The following is an 18,303-nucleotide window of genomic DNA, read 5'->3' as shown; positions in this document are numbered from 1 at the left end:
AGACACATAGTCACCCAGCTTTTAAATGGCAGACATGGCTACGTAGTTAACAAATGGTCGAGATGAGATTAAAGCAGAGGATTTCCCCTGATTGTCTTTAAATTAGCCTATGTTACCTTTAAAATGTCATATATTCTATTACTTACATTCAATACAAATAAATCTAAAAATCCTTTCTCAAGCCTTTCCTCTTAAGCTAAATCCATCAATGCTCTCAGGGTCCTCTGGACACCTACTTGGTTGCCCCTTCCATGATGTGATACTTTATGTATACACATCTGCCTACTTTCCTCAACGCACTCCCTGCAATATGGTAAATTTCTCGAGAGTCAAGAAAATATCTTCGTCATCTCTATGGCTTCAATGATGGGATCAGAGTAAGTGTCCCCAGATATTCACTGATTAGAAAAGAGAATCCAAGCAGGGGTACTGAAACTAGCATTTCCACATTTCCCAAAATTGTTGTCAGTGTGCCTTTCTTCCAAAGTAATTATAAAAATTGAGCAAATGCTTTTATCTAGTTCTTGACTCCACATATGTTTTTGGTGGATCCTGGCTTGATAGAGGTCCTCAAATACTACAAAGAAAACCTGCTGATAGCATGTTGCATGCAGGAGTAAGGGTGTTAAGTTTGCTTTAAATTTAGGCTTAGAACTGGATTGATTTTTGTACTAAGAGTGTAATTTCCAGGTATTTGTTTTAATAACGAAAAGTACTTGAAATGACTGCTATTTGGCAGTAAGTTTATAGCTAATTAGGGGAGCATCTCACTGATGCTCACTAATGAGAGGAAGAGCTATTACTGATCAGGGTGTGAAAGTTTCGAGGATAGCATCATAAAATGCAGTTTGCTCAATTCTGTAAATATATGCTGTTTACTTTATTTACAATAACCCATAGATGACTCAAGTGCATAATATGCCGGTATATTAGGTGAAATAAAAATCATGAGCTCTCACCAAAGTGCTCTATCATCGGCTATTAAACTTTTATTAAGAACAGAGGTCAAACAATTCTCTTCGGAGTAGGAATTAGAGTGCCCACTGATGATCACTGAAGTGAATAAGGAAGCGACAATAAGAGAGAAAGCCATGTTCTCAAGGAAATCCCGACTGGTCATGCCCATTGTGCTCTGACCTTGCCCTTCCCATTCCCCAAGGTACTTCAGGTCACTTCACATCAATGGATAACAGAACAGCTAAATGTCCTGGAGTGAGGGCTGCAGTGTGTGAAGATACAAAGGCCACTCTTGGGATGGGTGTCTGAATGTAGGTTTTGTTGTCAGGACAGAAAGCAGCCTCAGAGCCAGCAAGCCAAGTGCAGGATGCCACGGTGAGATGTGAGCTTTAGAGAAAGTCACCACCTCAGCCCCAGCTTCCGTGGGGCTGGGAATGGTGTAGACAAAGGCCAGAATATTGGAGAAGAGCCTAAACTGGACAAACTACTTAGGGAGGAGCTGGAACTTGGGAAGGTGAAAGAAAAGGGCTATTTTTATAAACAAAATACATAGCCTCAGCAAAACAAAGAGAGGGCAGTTCAGTGGGGTAATTGTTCTCACTCCAGTGCTTCATTTTCTGTTTTACTGGGAGTGAGCTGACAGAATCAGTCAGTTGTTCCAGCTTTGAAAAGACTTGAGGTTGTGCTCAAGTGTCTCACCAAGACAAAGACGTTCAGATGAAAACTTAAAGTGGGTGTACAACTAGAATATTCGGTTTTATATAGAATATTTTTATTTAAGTATTTCTTACCTATCTTATAGGTCAAAAAAAGCACAATTGCTAAAAATTGAGACTACCTAAGAATGTGCCATCAGCTCAGTCCAAAAGCAATGGCCTGGAAGGTCAGACCATACCGAGAAAAGAGCACAAACCTTGAAATTGAACAGTCCTGAGCTTAAGATTTGATATTGTCACAAGCTGGCTGTGTGATTTTCAGCAAGTTACCAAGGCTCTCTGATCTTGCAGATTTCTCATCTACATCTGGGATGATACTATGGGCTGCTAGGAATTGTTTGTCTTAATCCATTTGGACTGGTATAACAAAATACCACAGACTGGGTGGCTTATACACAACAAACATTTCTTACAATTCTGGAGTCTGGAAGTCCAAGATCAAGGTGCTGTTAGATGCAATGTCTGGTGAGGGCTCACTTCCTCATGGGCAGTTGTCTTCTCATTGTAACCTAACATGGCAGAAGGGGTGAGGAAGACTTCTGGGGCCTCTTTTACAAGGGCACTAATCCCATTCATGAGGGTCTGATCATGACCTAATCACTTCTGTCATAAGGGAATAAGGGACGAGAGTAGAAATGGGTCATATTCTGTTATAGGCTACTACACTGTTCCTTGTGATGTTGCAGTCATTTATTTCACTTATTCATATGCTATAATCATCCAATACACTGTTACTATTACTATTTTTAACAGTTATTAGATCCATTAAGAGTAAGAAAAATAAAATATTTACCTTTCCTTCATTGATTTCTTCTCCAGTGCTCTTCCTTTCTTTACGTAACTAAAGTTTCTGATCACATCATTTTCCTTCTCCCTGAAAAATTTCTTTTGCCATTTCTCACAGGACAGAACTGCTACAATGAAATTCCTTGAATTTTGTGTGTCTGAGAGAATCTTTATCTTTCCTTCATTCTGAAGGCCAATTTCTCTAGATGTAGAATTCTAGATTGGTAGGATTTTTTCCTTTCCACTATTTAAATACTTCACTCCACTCTTTTCTTGCTTGCATGATTTCTTATGAGAAGAATACTGTTATTCTTAACTTTATTCCACTATTTGCAAGATATTTCTCCCCCACCCCCACTGCATTCTTTCAAAATTTTCTCTTTGTGTTTGGTTTTTGCACTTTGAATGTGATGTGCCTAGGTGTCAAATTTTTGGTATTTATTCTGTGTGGTGTTTTCTGAGCTTCCTGGGTCTATGGTTTGATGTCTGTCATTAATTTTGGAAAATTCTTATACATTATTATATCAAATATTTCTTCTGTTCCTTTCTTTCTTCTCCATCTGGTATTTCAAGTATGCATATGCTACAACTTTTTATTCTCTTCTGTTTTTCCATTCCTTTTTTCTGTTTGAATTTCATCTTGTCCAATCTACTGATGAGCCATTAAAGGCATCCTTCATTTCTGTTTATAGTGTTTTTGATTTCTAACACTTCTTTTTGACTCCTCCTTAAAGTTTCCATCTCTTTGCTTATATTACTCATCTGTTCTTGCATGTTGTCTACTTTTTCTATTAGAGTCTTTAACACAGTATTCATATTATTTTAAATCTCAACCTGCTAATTCTAAAATCTGGGTCTTAATCTGGTGCTGATGCTTGCTTCGTCTATTCAAACTGTGAGTTTTGGTATTTCTTCATTTGTTTTTGTTTTTGTTTACTGCCTTTTAGGTCACCTTGTGATTTTTGTTGAAATCTGGACATGAACATGATACATTGGGTAATAGGAACTCAAGTAAATAGGTCTTTAGTGTAAGGTTTTATGCTAATATAGCTAGGAGTTGTATTTAATATTTGCCATACCTGTAGAGGAAAGAGGCTTCAATGTCCTCTAGTATCCTTATTTTTGTCTGTCCTTTGACTTTGGAGTTTCTCCTTGTGCTGCTTCTCAGACAGGGTCTATTTCTTGCAGCTCCTGCTGCCAGAATCCACTGTTATTTATTGGAGCCTGTTGTGAGGAGGGAAACTTTCTACAATCTTATGACAAATCATTCCTTTAATTGCCCTGTGTCCCTATGCTGTTTCTTTAACACATGTTTCTTAGTAATTTTCCCCTATGTGAGACTCCAAAAAGGGCTAGAGAGGGCTGGAATCTAGGAAATGACCCACACTTGGGTGGGATAAGGCTCTGGTAAAGTATTTGCTTTCTAAATTGGAGTAGGCCTTTGTAATGAAGAATGCTCTGTTATTTCACAATGGTTACTTCCCCCAACCCGCTGCCAGAGCTGTGAAGGGGTCTTTCTTGGCTCTTTACCTTGAGAACACAGTGATGTTCCTAGAGGTATAACCCAGGAAAGTGTGGGTCTCGGGAATTTCTTGTCTCAGACTAGTTCACATTCAGCCTCCACAATTTGTCAAAATTCTGATTTATCTTCTTACCAGTTTATGGCTCCAGTGGATCTTGTTCCGGGTAACAGATGTCAGCCTTCACTTTTTGTATTCACCTAACTCTCCAGATTTGGGTGTGGAAATTTGCCCTGTAACCTCAGTCTCTAATAGGTCCAAAAAAAGTGGTTGATTTTTAGTTTGCTCAGCTTTTATCTTGTTGTAAGTGTAGAGGTGATGACTACCAAGACCTTTACATAGTGAAGCTGAAGCCAGAAGTGTCTTTCATTCATTATTTTATTCAACAACTGTGAAGCATATGGCAAAATGACTGCATTTCCCTTTTAAGATTCTCTTCTCTCCTGTCTTTGCCAGCATTCACTAGTTTTCCTCTTCTCTCTCACCAGTTCATTCTTAATTGTTTTTCCCTCTAATCCTAGATTCTCAATTACTGTCACCCTATACGTTCTCACTGAGCTTGCCTTTAGCACCATGAATATGATGCAGAATTCCCAATCTGTGTCATCATCCCAGATATGATTTCCCATAACCTTATTTTCAATGGCCAATTGGGTTTCTTCAAATGGAGGTACCAAACAAGCTTCAGAAAAGAGATGTCAAAAGTTGAACTCAAACCACTGCAGTTGCCTACTGACAGTGTGCCCTGACAGGAATTCAGGATAGAGAAAAACAGGAAGCATTCTGTGCTTTGGATACTGGCCCTAAATAGTTAAGATGCATACCTAAGGAACAATTTCAATGAACCCAGATTCTTGCATATTCCCATACATAGAAGAGCACTAAAATCATTAACTTGAGATACATTTTTTTTTTCTGATTAACAGTAATCTTTTGATGTTCAACTACATGTTTTGTCCAGCAAAAACACCTCATATATATCCTGGCTCCTCCCTTACCTCTTTGGAGCAGTTCCTCAGAGCTCTCTGAGACATGTCTCCCAGACTAGAATCCTCAGTAAGATGCTGGAATAAAATTTAACTCATAACTTGCAGGTTGGGCATTTTTCTTCAGTCAACAGAGGGATGGGTTGAGGGGATGGTAAAACATCATGAGGCTTACTGTTCGTACCAATATTCAGCTGTTTTTCTTAAATAAACCCTCCTTGGAATGTTGCAAGCAAAAAAAAAAAAACCTCAAACTCATAATCTTAATCCCATTCCTATTTGCCTTTTTCATTTCCCATCTTGATGGATAGCACAACCATTGATCAAACAACCAAATGAGTAAACCTGAACCCTTAATCTCTCTCAAGTGATGTTTGCAAATTTATTCCCATCTTTTAATTATGAATCCTCTTCTCCATATCTACTGGCATGGACTTTGTTCAATTCTCCACCATTTTCATTATTTCTCACCCAGACTATAGCAATAAATCCTAAATAATCTCTCTTGGCCAATCCAATGTTTATACCTCCATAATACTACAAAATGGAGCTTTCAAACATGATAACCTGACTATTATTCCTCTGCTTAAGTTTTTCCATGGCTTTGAAAACCTGGAATATAAAGTGAAAATTCTTGAACCTGGTAGTTAAAGCCTTTAACTTTACACCCTGGCTTAACTCCCTAGTCTCATCTTCCTGTTATTTTTCTAAATACATGATTTGCTTCCATCATTTTGAACTACTCACAACTCACCCTATTATAACATAATTTTTACCCTTTTTTCTTTTTGTCTTCAATGCTCTTCCCATAGCTTTTTGCTTGAATAATTCTTTCTGAACTTTCAAGGCCAAGTTCAAGCAACACCTCTTCTTTGGAAGTCTTCCTCTGTCTCTTCCTCACATCATCCTTCCTGCCACTCCCATACTAACTCAGTGACCCTCTTTGTGTACTACCTTTAGACTTCAAACATAGCCTGAAGTAACATGATCTCCTAGACTGGTTCTTGAAACAGAAAAAAAGGAGAAAACTAGTAACATTGGAATAAACCTACAGTTCAATTAATAGCAATGTACCAATGTGCATTTCTTAGTTTAGACAAATGTACCACAGAAACATAAGATAATAAAATTAGGGGACTCTCACACCTAAAACTGAATGAAGAATATATAACCCTGGACTATCTTTGTATGTTTAAACATATTCAAAAATGAAATGTTTATTTAAAAATTCACACGCAAAAAAGCCTTGCATTTACTTCTTTCATAGCAGTTCCTGTTACTACTTGAGTGACCTCAGATACAATACTGATCTCACTGCCCTCGCCTCAGTTTAGGTTTCTATAAAATTAGGTTAACAATAGCACTCATCTCTGATACTCTTTGTGAGGACTGACTCAGAGAAGCCACGTGAAGGACTAAGCACAGGATCTCCAACCCAGCAAGCACTCACTTAGCATTAGCTATTATTATTATTATTATCATTGATGAAATAATTAATCTTTTCATATCCCCCACTGGACTCTGAACTCCTTAAGTGCCTAGCATGGTATCTGTCAAACAAAAAATACTCGGTAAATATTTGTGGAACAAATATTGAATGAAAGCATAGATTCTAATATTTTCCTCTTCTCTCCCTAGATATGCTTCTCATAACATGACAGAAATAAATCCCCTGCTGGTTGGATTAGTTCGGTGATCAGAATTCACATCAGTATCACCATCGCTTGCTCTCCTACCAAACTCTTCTCCACTTCAGACCTTGAAAGAAACTGCATTTCATCCCCATCCTAGAACTCATGCCCTCTATTTATTCTACTGTACCAAAGAAATCTAAACTGCAGAAGTATATTTTTCCAGACAACACATTTTTGGAAGTCAAAACTCTCCTTTTATCGAATTTCTAGCTTTATGGTCAATGAGAATTTTCAACTTGCCCCTAGATAGAAATTCTTTCTTACTATTGTACAGTCTTCAGAATTAAAATGGATAAGTTGTAACTGTGAAGTGTTGAGTCAATCAGGAGTCATAAAATTTGCAGAGCAGAAAAAAATTTTTTAACCACTCAGGATTAATTCAATAAAGTCACTGAATTTCAAGCTAACAAGATACTTAAATTATGCATAATCTGAATGTTAAATTATCTACCTGAGGACACATAAGCAATGATCACTTTCAATGCCATTGCTCCTTTTATTGTCCCATGTCCCCTGCACACCATGGGTGATCAAGCCTATATTCTATCTTTTACTATTTCCTATTCATTTTTAATATATCAGCATGAGCATCATTCCTCCTGGGAAAAGTCCTGATGTGCATCTGCACACACACCACAAACATGCACACACAATACACACACCACAAACATTCACACACACACACAAACGAGATTTGGTGCTATGTGCTCCCATAGCAGCTGGTTCTCCTTCGTCAAAACACTTATTACACTTATTTCAATTTTATTTTTGTTCGTCTTACCTGCTCGACTTTAAACGCCATGGTCAAATAACCATGTCTACCTGGTTCTTTATTTATTTCTATTTTTAAGTACAGTAAGAAATGTTTAATTCAACACTGTTGAATGACAAATGAATGAATGAATAAAAAATAATTTTTTAAACCTTAGTAACCCTGAATACCAGGTCCCAAATACTCTGGAGTTAAAATTGACATTAGAGAAGTGGGTATTTGTATTTTTCTCTATATGTTGCATATTCTAAAAGACAAGCATGCAACAAATACAGCCAAGAGTTTGCTCTCCCACCCCTTCTTAATCCAACTCATCTTAGACACTCAGTCCAGATTGCGAGAAAATGTTTGGCATAGACGTTTTCTTTCACTGAAGTAATTCTACAAACTGATATGATCGAAAGATACTATCATTTGAAAAATTACTGTGACAAACACTGGCTATTTCCTTTTGTTATTCCCACCCAGTGAACCCAAATTTAGAAATAATTTATATCCAGAATATATTTTATCCCTAAGAATCACAGGAAAGTGAAGAAGCAATTTCTTTCAATATATTTAAATAAAACAAAATACAACATTCTCAATAAGCAACAACTATGTCAACATATAGCATCTTGCATTAGAAATACTGCGATAGAAACAGGTTTTTTATGTGTGTGTAGGTAGGAAAAATGCCGCTCTAAGGCCTTCACGCTGAATGTGCTTTGTGTGATTGAGGAATTTTCCAAAGCCTGCTATAATTTGTGGTTCTTCCTCTTCTTGACTGTCTCATTATCCTCATATACTGGCCAAAATTTTTAACCACATTCCTAAATGTCACCCTCCAGTACTGCCAAATATATGTGTATAAACAATAGACATCAAACCGCTGGTGGTTTCATAGAAGAAAACTTTCCTGCTCCTCACTAGCAGTGATGACAAGATAAAGCCATGGGGCACCTGTATCTTTCCTTCAAGCTAAATAACCTCAATAGTATGTTGAGAGAATAAATTAGTCCTGAGTTTCTTCAGCATCCTGACACATTTCTACAAGCATTTATTATACTGCAAAGTAATTATTCATATATGGACTGATTTCCCGGGTGGATTACACTCCTTGCATGTAGAGTCTGTATCATATCTGCCTACATATCTCCAGGTTCTAGAACAATGCTCAGAACAAAACAAATTTTCAATAAATGCTTCTTGAATACATGTGTATTAAAATCCTAATAATGCCTCTTAACTACTATACTAATTTTGAAACAATAGCATGTCATAATTAATTTATGTGGTTAACTATAGTGCACAATGTAATATTTCTGAATGATCAATTACCTTTCATCTTCCACCTTTACAGGGCCTTTCTCCATGAACAGCCTACTGTTCGTGTGTTGCCATTTGCCTCCTGTAAAAGAATTAGATATGTGAAACCAAAAACAGATTATTAGATCAGATAAATCCAGTGCTTCTTTTTTAGAGTATAAATTGAAAATAATTTCATAATAAAATGAGGATCCTTTCCCAAATGACTAATACACATTTTTTTGGAAAATCTCATTAAACCACTGAAGAAACTAAGATAGCAAAGATTCCTTCAGCAGAAAAGAAGTAAAAACATTAAGACAATCAAGATTAAAGATTTTTGTTTCTAATCTTGGACTGATCTCTCTCTACCCCAAGAAAATTAACATCTTACATTTTTTACCTTCCTCCACAGCCATGGGCTGCAGTTGCCCCTCTTGTTAATCAGAAAGAAGCAAATGCTATTCTTTCTAATTCTCTTTCCTTTTTTCTTCTCCACGAATTCCTCTATAAATTTACCACCTTCAGCCTTCCTTTATTATGCTTCTACAGTATCTCCCTTAACAATTGCATGAATTAAGCTCTCATGCTTATGCAAACAATTAATCAAATCTCTAGCCCCAGTCCTGCTTAATTAAACTCCAGTACATTTCTCTGGACCTGTTGGACACTACCTTCTGTAGTCCTTCTGAAAGTTCAAGTCTGTTATTTACAAAATGGAGCTCATCAATTTCAACTGAAGTACTCTCTTTCTTTTATGCTCTTCATTTCCATTTATGTTAGCATCATTCCACCCATCAGTAAACTTTACAGTTATAAATGAATCTTCTCTCTCTTATTTGGTCCTTGGGTCCGATAAGTTTCCAACTCCTCTCTGAACCTGTGTAATAACTTACCCCATCCTTCTACCACTTTTATTTATATCATCACTTGGCCAGTTCAGGCTTTGTTATTTCACATATCTACTACTATAATATTATCCAGTCTACCTATCATATATCTAATATTCCTCCAATTATTTTCTATTCCATTATTAAAAACAATCTGTATGGGAAAAAAAAGAAGGACATGGTTCTGAAAAGGTGGTATGCTGATTGTGACTTGTTACCTTTCCCAGACAAAATGCTATGCATTCACTAAATCTAATTAATTTTATTACTGGGTTGACAGGAAGGCTACATTCCCCAGCTCATGTGGATTTAATTATAGATACATGAGTAAGTTCTGGTCAATGGAATATAGGTCAATATCATGCATATGACTTCCAAATTGGCCTAATACTCCCTTACACAATCCTCCACTCCTTTTATCTTCTACCTTTTGTGGTTGTCACAGAAGAAAGACTCACAGTTCTTTAAATGACTGTGTAGCACAAAGCTCCCCACAGACTCTGTTGACTACAGTGAACTTTCACATGAGAGAGAAATACACTTATTGTGCTACAATTCTAAGATTTGGCATTTGAGATTTCTTTCCAGCATTTGCCTACCCTAATACCCTACTCCTCCACCCCCATCTCCAATATATATGCTACTCTTCAGCTAAATGACTGTTGGGCAGAAGGATGGTTGATGTCAGTGAGAATTTGGTCACTACAGAAGCCTCAGCAGGAAGAACGTGTACAGGGCTTTCTCTCTCGTAGTTTGGGAAACACCCAGGAGACTAGCAGGAGAAAGCTCCAAGGTGAGGATCATTAAAACAGCTTGACCCTGAGAGATGCATGGGTATCTAGTAGAGAAAGTCAACACAACCCCGGATCCAGTGACAGAGGCTGAACACATGCAGTGTCTGAAGCTGAAAAAGCATAAGAAAGCCTGGGAGCAGTGAGAATACTTCCTAGAGGCTCTCAGGAAAGCTGGGTTTCTGCCTGCAGTTGCACCTCCAGCCCACTAGGTACAGACTGCTGTGCTTTTTGTACCACCCATTGTCAAAAATAGGATACACTTTTGACATTCTAAGGCTACAAGTTCTATTTGGGGGGTGAACTTTTGGCTTTCTGTTACATTTGAATTTTTGTATAATCAATACTTTTGAAAAATGTATATATACAAATTTAACCTGAAATTAAGGCATAGTCAACATTTTAAAATTACCACTCTGCTCTGATTTACAGAAATTTCTTTTTTTATATGATCAAGTTACTCTTTCAATACATTGACTCATTAATAGGTTTAGCTGAGATTTTGATCACTGGAAATAGTTCATCTTCAGGCCAGTTGACTGTGTTGGTGGCAATCTGGCATTTAATTTTATCCAGATACACCAGACTTCAAGGTCATATATGCTGAAATATATATCTAATACACTGGGCTACATTAAACACCCATCTTCTCACAAAAACACACTACCCTTTGTAGTCTCATTAAGACACACGCTGAAACACATAATTTATAAATTCTATTTTGTGTGATTCACAACAGAAAAATATATGGTGTATTTATAATAATTGCTCTATCAAGTATACTTCTATACTTTTAATAGAACAGCTGTTTATTTTTTACAGGGTGTTCCAGAGAAACAGTTACACTTACAATTTTACACATCTGATGCTGGGTAGAACTTCCAACAGACCAGCTTCTTGCTCTGCGATTATAAATATTGCTTCTCTCTCACTGCCAACATGGCCCCAGTGCCAGTTGCTAAAGGACATATTTACATTATAGTGTGAGCTGTGAACCTGCAACTTTGGATCACGTTACATAAGTTGACACAATAGCAGTATACCTGGAAGCTACTTTTACACCAGGGTGGCTAGCAACAATATAATAGAAATGAAACTGACTGTAAACCACAAAAGTGTATCCCACTAATCTCAAACTAAATGTATCGAATCAACTTCCTCTTGGGGTGATTCCCCAAAATCCCATAGCCATTCTAGCACAACCTAATGGGATAAATTTGATGGAAAGGAAATATTTGAGATGTGTCTTTAATGCCCCTGTGTCCATAAACAAGTAAACAAACCACTGAGACCTTAAGACAGAATAAGATGAAAAGGAGATAACAATAGACTATCAAGGGAGATGATATGTGTAGTAAGGTGTAGTAATAAAGACTTATGTAATAGTCTTATTTAAATTATTTCTAAATAGTCTTATTTTAAAATGTTACTAATTTCCAGAACCACACTACCTATTCTAGTTGGGTAAGTAACAGGAGTTAAATAGCAGGGTTAAGGGTACTAGGGGAGGGGGAAATACTGTAGACATTCTACTAAAATTTCAGAGAACATGTAATTCTATCCTTACACAAATTCTTACAGTAAAAAGAAAAATAGAAAATACTTCCCAAATCAATTTATGAAGCTACAATTATCATGATATAAAAATCATGATGAGGGCTTCCCTGGTGGCGTAGTGGTTGAGAGTCTGCCTGCTGGTGCAGGGGACACAAGTTCGAGCCCTGGTCTGGGAAGATCCCACATTCCGCGGAGCAAGTGGGCCCGTGAGCCACAATTGCTGAGCCTGCGCGTCTGGAGCCTGTGCTCCACAACAAGAGAGGCCGTGACAGTGAGAGGCCCGTGCACCACAATGAAGAGTGGCCCCCACTTGCCGCAACTAGAGAAAGCCCTCTCACAGAAACGAAGACCCAACACAGCCAATCAATCAATCAATCAATCAATAGAAATGCTGTAGAATTATTAAAAAAAAAATCATGATGAGTAATAGGGAAGAAAATTGGACTTTATTCCCTTACGCACGAAAACAGAATCAAAATATTTTAAACCAATCTTAGCAAAATAAAATAAAAATAAAAAGTATTATTTTATTTTTTAAATGAATCGTGACTAAGATGGGTTTATCCAGTGGATACAAGGCGCTTTTTAATAACTGAATGTCAACATAATTCACCACCCTAGCAGATTAGAGGAGAAAAATTGTCTCACCAGTTATATTAAAATAATTTGCTTAAAAAATCAGCACCTATTCATGATTAACCATCTTAGGGAACTATGAATAGAAACAAAACTGAATGTAGTAAAGGCTATCTATCAAAACTCAATTGCTAAAAATATACATAAAGAAGAGTTTTCAGGAATATTGTTTTGAAAATTAGGATCAAAATAGACATAATCACTATTATTCAAAATTGTTTATGAGAATTTTGCTGATGGAGTCAGATTACATAAAGGCACACATAGCTAAATAGAAACTAGAAAAGAAATAACAAAACCACCATGATTTGAGGATGGCTACATTAAAAAATAACAAGAATTAATAAGAGTTGAAGAACATTGATGAACAGAAGACAAATTTATAAATTTCTACTCCAAAGCAATACATGTTAGAAAATGTAATATTTAAAAGATCTCATTTACAATAGCATAAAAATACAGATATAGAATCTATATCTATATCTGAAGATATATATCTATATCTATATCTATATTCTTAGATAACAAGACCCAATTAAAAATATGTCACTTTTGCCCCAAATTAATCTGTACATTGAATGCAATTCCAATCAAACTCCACATAAGATTCTGACTAGGGTTTGACAAACCAATTCCAAAATGTATGTGAAAAAGGGCCAAGAACAACTTTAACTTTTTTGAAAATCACTGAGGTGATTTCAAGGCTTATTTTAAGCTGTAGTAGTTAAGACTGTGAAGTTGTTACAAGGATAAAAAAAAGAGATCTATATTACAAAATACAGTATACTGAACCATGCATGAAAGGAAACAGTTTATAACAGAGATGGTATTGCAGATTAGAATGAATTATTCAATAAATGGTATTGGGACAAATGGTTTCATAGTAGAAAAAAAAACTCTGTTCCTACCTCATATCATGTACAAAAATCAATTCTAAGCAAAATAAACTTTAAAAAGTAAAACCTTAAACTTTTAGGAGATATAAAGAAATTGTATTTATGACATGTAATTTGGAAGGGATTTTTTAAATCAACTTCCTCAAAACAAAAATAATAAAAGCAAAGATGGACAAATTTGTCAACAAAAAAATCAAAATTGCTGCACATCAAAAGACACTTAAAATACGAAATTACAAGGTACAGACCAAAATGTATTGGTCCAACATAGAAATTAATACAAACAAACATGAAAGCAATTCATTCAAAATAGGGCAAATGATACATAGAGCAATTTACAGAAGAGGAATACTACAAAACCAATAAATGCTGAACAAATGCTCACTGACCTCAGTAATCAGGAAAATAAAATTAAAATGATAAGGTATTTCATTATGTAATCCTATGGCTACATTTTAAATATCAGACAATACCAAGAGATGGTGAGTACATGGAACAAAAAGAATTCACACGGTTGGTGGTGGTAGTGTACATAACCATTTGGGGAGTAATTGACACTATCTGGCAAATTTGAAAACACACATCCATCAACCTAGCAGTCCCTAGGAAAAAACTCACATCTATGCACAAAGAGACATAAAAACCTTCTTTGAAATAAGGAAAAATAATGGAAATAATTTAAATCTCCATTAAGAGTAAAAAAGGAAAAATAAACCATGGGAGATTCGTGCAATGGAATATTCTATATCAGTAATACATGAGGGTAGACACAGGATTGTTGCCGTAAGCCACTGATTTTTAAATTGTTCAATTTCTAAATAGATGCAATATTGAGATCAACTCTGTATAATTTATTTTATATTTTATTAGATTTTAATTAACAAAATCTAACATAGACAACTGACTACATTGTCTGTAAAACATATAATCAGCACAGCTATTTTTGTTTTCATTGAAGTACTGAGCTTCTGCAAATCCTTTCACAGAGATGCCCCTATTCAAGTGCTGAATGGGTAATGCTGTGTGAACTTGCCCTTTGAATCAGATCCTGTAAGCTCTTAAGGAACTTTGATGAGTCGTTGAGAAACACCAAACATGATTCTTAGTGATCCAATCACATGCAAGCTAAGAGCTTGTGTGACTTTCTCTGGCTAGAGAGAAGCTCAGTTATGCTTGACAGCCTTGGTGATGGCCTGAATGCTCTTCCTCTAACTCCCCTGCAACAGACAAACACACATGTACACACACACACACACACATCCATGCACACACATACACACACTTCATTGCTAATGAACCAAGAAGAAATATTAACAGCAAATCCACTAATAAGTATGCAACACCAACAATATCAAAGGGATCAGTTCAAACAAGAATCTGAGTGGAAAAGAACTGTACTGCCTGAATCCAGTTTTCCTGCATCTCCACCTGGTGCGCCAACCTTAGCATATCAAGTAGACAGCATGCATTTTGAAGAGGGTAAGAGTCTTATTTTACACGCAAGAGTAAGGTAATTTTATATCTGCTCTGAGTGGATTAAGTAATTACAGACAATAGTTACGCTACTAAAATAATCATGAAGAAGAATGGATAGAAGAACAGGTCCTTGCAACAAACCCATGTTAATTACCCTTGCAGCTGGGAGATGAATTTGCATAGCGTCTTTGAAGCTTGTCAGGTATGAATTGAACCACTGAGCTGCTACATTTGATAATCCAGCCATTGGACTTATTATTTTCCCCATGAAGATGTTGTTTTAGCCTACCAGGCAGCTTTCCTCATGTAAAAGTACTCATTTCTAATTAACTTGCTCCTGTATTTCACACACACACACACACACACACACACAATTTGTGACTTTTAGAGATTAACAAAATATTATCAAACACGTGGATATTGTTAATTACATATATGAAAGAAAAACTATTTGTTTATTGTAAATTTTAGGTTTAGTTTTCAAAATCTGAGAACTCAACAAGTGTCCTGGGACATTTTTAGATTTGCAGTTGGCTAAGTGATAATGAGGCTGTATTGTAAAAGGCTGGACCTGTATTAACTCATTTAATATTCAGAACAGCCATAGGAAGTAGGTAACACAGCTTTCTTCTTTTTACTCAAAGGAAAAGTGAGGCACAGAGAACCACCATAAATGGACCAAAGTCACTCAGTTTAGGAGATGGCAGAGTCAAGACTGGAATAGCCAGATAGCCTGATTCCCAGCACATTCTCTGATCCACTCTACCTTGACTCTTCTAAAAAGTCTACACTACACTGCCTCTCATAAGGAATAAGAGTCTTTCTATTTAATCACATTAATTTAAACAGAAGTAGAAACATAGTGACACATGGTACTTAGTAATATTTATCCAATGAAATAATTTGTCAATTTCTGGAATTGAAAATTAAAGGGCTAAAAGAGATACTATAGAAAATAAAAAATACAGAGTATGTGTGAGAAAGGAAACTAAGAAATTTAATGGAGCTCTACTAAGTCTAATGATGTTTTTAGAAAATGTAGCAAAACTCAGGGGATAAGAATTATTCAATTAATTTAAAAAATTAGTTAGAATTGAGAATTATAAAAAATAGAGAGACATACCTTAACCTAAAACATGTAATCTATATTCTTTCACCAATATTTTGACAGTAGGACAAGTCCTCTTAGAGTATAGATCTGTTGATTTGGGTTTTAATCATCTTTAATCTAGTTAAGATCTAAAAATCTAGTTTTAAAAAAATCCCAGTTTTATGTGAATGCAAAATTTTCCAGAATTTAGCAAAAATTTTTCCATCATTTACAGTGGTTTCAATCCCACTGAATTCAACTTGCTTCTACCAAACCTTTACAACATAGTCAATTTTGTCTTCATCAAAACAACAAATATTTTCACATTTATATTTCTATAATTTGCATAATAGTCCATTTCATAAATAGCAACATAAAAATATTGGCATTTTGTGAGAAACAATAAAACAGGTTATTGGCAATCATAGAAGTTACTTAATAGATGTATACACATGGAGGGTAGGTGTTTAGAGAGAAGCTTACCAGCCGTGAGCACCCAGAATATTACAGGCATCAGTCAGCTGCAGGTGTTACAGAGGGACTAGAGATCCCTGGATAATCAGAAAGCCTATTAAATGCAGGTCAGTTAAGGGTTTCTTCTGTATATACAAAATCCTTGGAAGAAAAATAACCATTTTGTCATTGACAATTTTATGTTGAGAATGATGTAACTGTATATTAATATTCACTCATGATATCACGCTCTGAGTGTCATGAGGTTACCTAATTGTGTGTATTTATCATGTATTTCTATGTTCATGTTACAGAAACCTAATTTGAATAAATTTAAACATTAAGAAAATGTTATTAAAGCAAAGGACCCAAAGGGTAAGACTGGAGTTTGCCAAATAGTATAATGCAAGAGAGGATAGGTTAAGATAACTCCAGCCCAGAGAGGCAGGGTATAGCTTTGAATGTGACTAAATTTGGATAACTAAGAAGAATTGTTACTAGCTTAGAACAAATAAAACTATTACTAAGTTCATTCTCTTATGTGACCTTGTGACACATTAATTTCTATAATTTGCATAATAGCCCATTAAATTTGATAATTACACATGCGAAAATATTGGGGCATTTGTGGGGAAAAAATGCAATTGACTCCTGGTAATAATAGAAGTCACCTGGTTGAAGTGTACACATATGAGGAGGGATGAGTAGGTATTAGAGTAGCCTGCTGGCTGTGAGCTCTCAGTGCCCACTTGCCATCATTCTGCAGAGAGCTTTCTCCACATGCACAGAAGCTGGGCTTCATGAGTTTTCCCTCACAATCTTGCAGTTCTGGCATTCTGAAATCCAAGAATCCTAGAAAAAAGACTTAATCATCCAATATGAGTTGAACATCTATCAGTAGATCTGACACTGAAGTCTCCTGAATGGGATTCTACTTTGTTAACTATGGCAGAATATTTATAAATATTTGCAACAGATATACAGTTAGATCCCCTGCTAAAGGAGTAGGTTCCCCATGGGAAAAATTAAAACTCTGCCCAATACTGAAGTTCAAATATATATGAACATATGTAGTAGATTTACAGAGTCTAACAATGTCACATTAGTGGAACCCTCAAGCCAAGTCATCCTAAGAAAAGGATAATGCAGGATAGGATATTCTCCACAGGAAGGATCTGCTGTTAAAGGACTCAGTGTGAAATTGTACCGAAAGCTGCATAATTCTAGCCTCAGGTACCAATACAAACTAGGCTAGCAAGGTGTCTGTAGTAAAACAGGAAGAATTCTATAACTACAAAAAAAAAAAAAAAATCACAGCAAAGACTGACCTGCCAGATACGCCCATTGCCCTAACTCTTCATGTCTTTCAGGTAATGGAATTCTTTTTTAAACATCTTTATTGGAGTATAATTACTTTACAATGATGTGTTAGTTTCTGCTTTATAACAAAGTGAATCAGCTATACATATGCATATATCCCCATACCTCCTCCCTCTTGGGTCTCCCTCCCATCCTCCCTATCCCACCCCTCTAGGTGATCACCAAGCACCGAACTGATCTCCCTGTGCTATGTGACTGCTTCGCACTAGCTATCTATTTTACATTTGGTAGTATATATTAGTCTATGCCACTCTTTCACTTCGTCCCAGCTTCCCCTTCCCCCTTCCCATGTCCTTAAGTCCATTCTCTACAATTGGTCTTACAAATCAACCTTCTGACATGGAAACTAAGAAGGTGATTCAAACGCAACTCGGGTGAACAGTGTGAGAATTCAAGGAGAATCTGAACAACCCATT

The sequence above is a fragment of the Monodon monoceros genome, unplaced genomic scaffold (assembly GCF_005190385.1).
Source record: "Monodon monoceros isolate NGI ecotype Baffin Bay Population unplaced genomic scaffold, NGI_Narwhal_1 Super_Scaffold_15, whole genome shotgun sequence".
Classification (NCBI taxonomy): Eukaryota; Metazoa; Chordata; class Mammalia; order Artiodactyla; family Monodontidae; genus Monodon; species Monodon monoceros.
Note: the sequence above shows the minus strand (reverse complement) of the source record.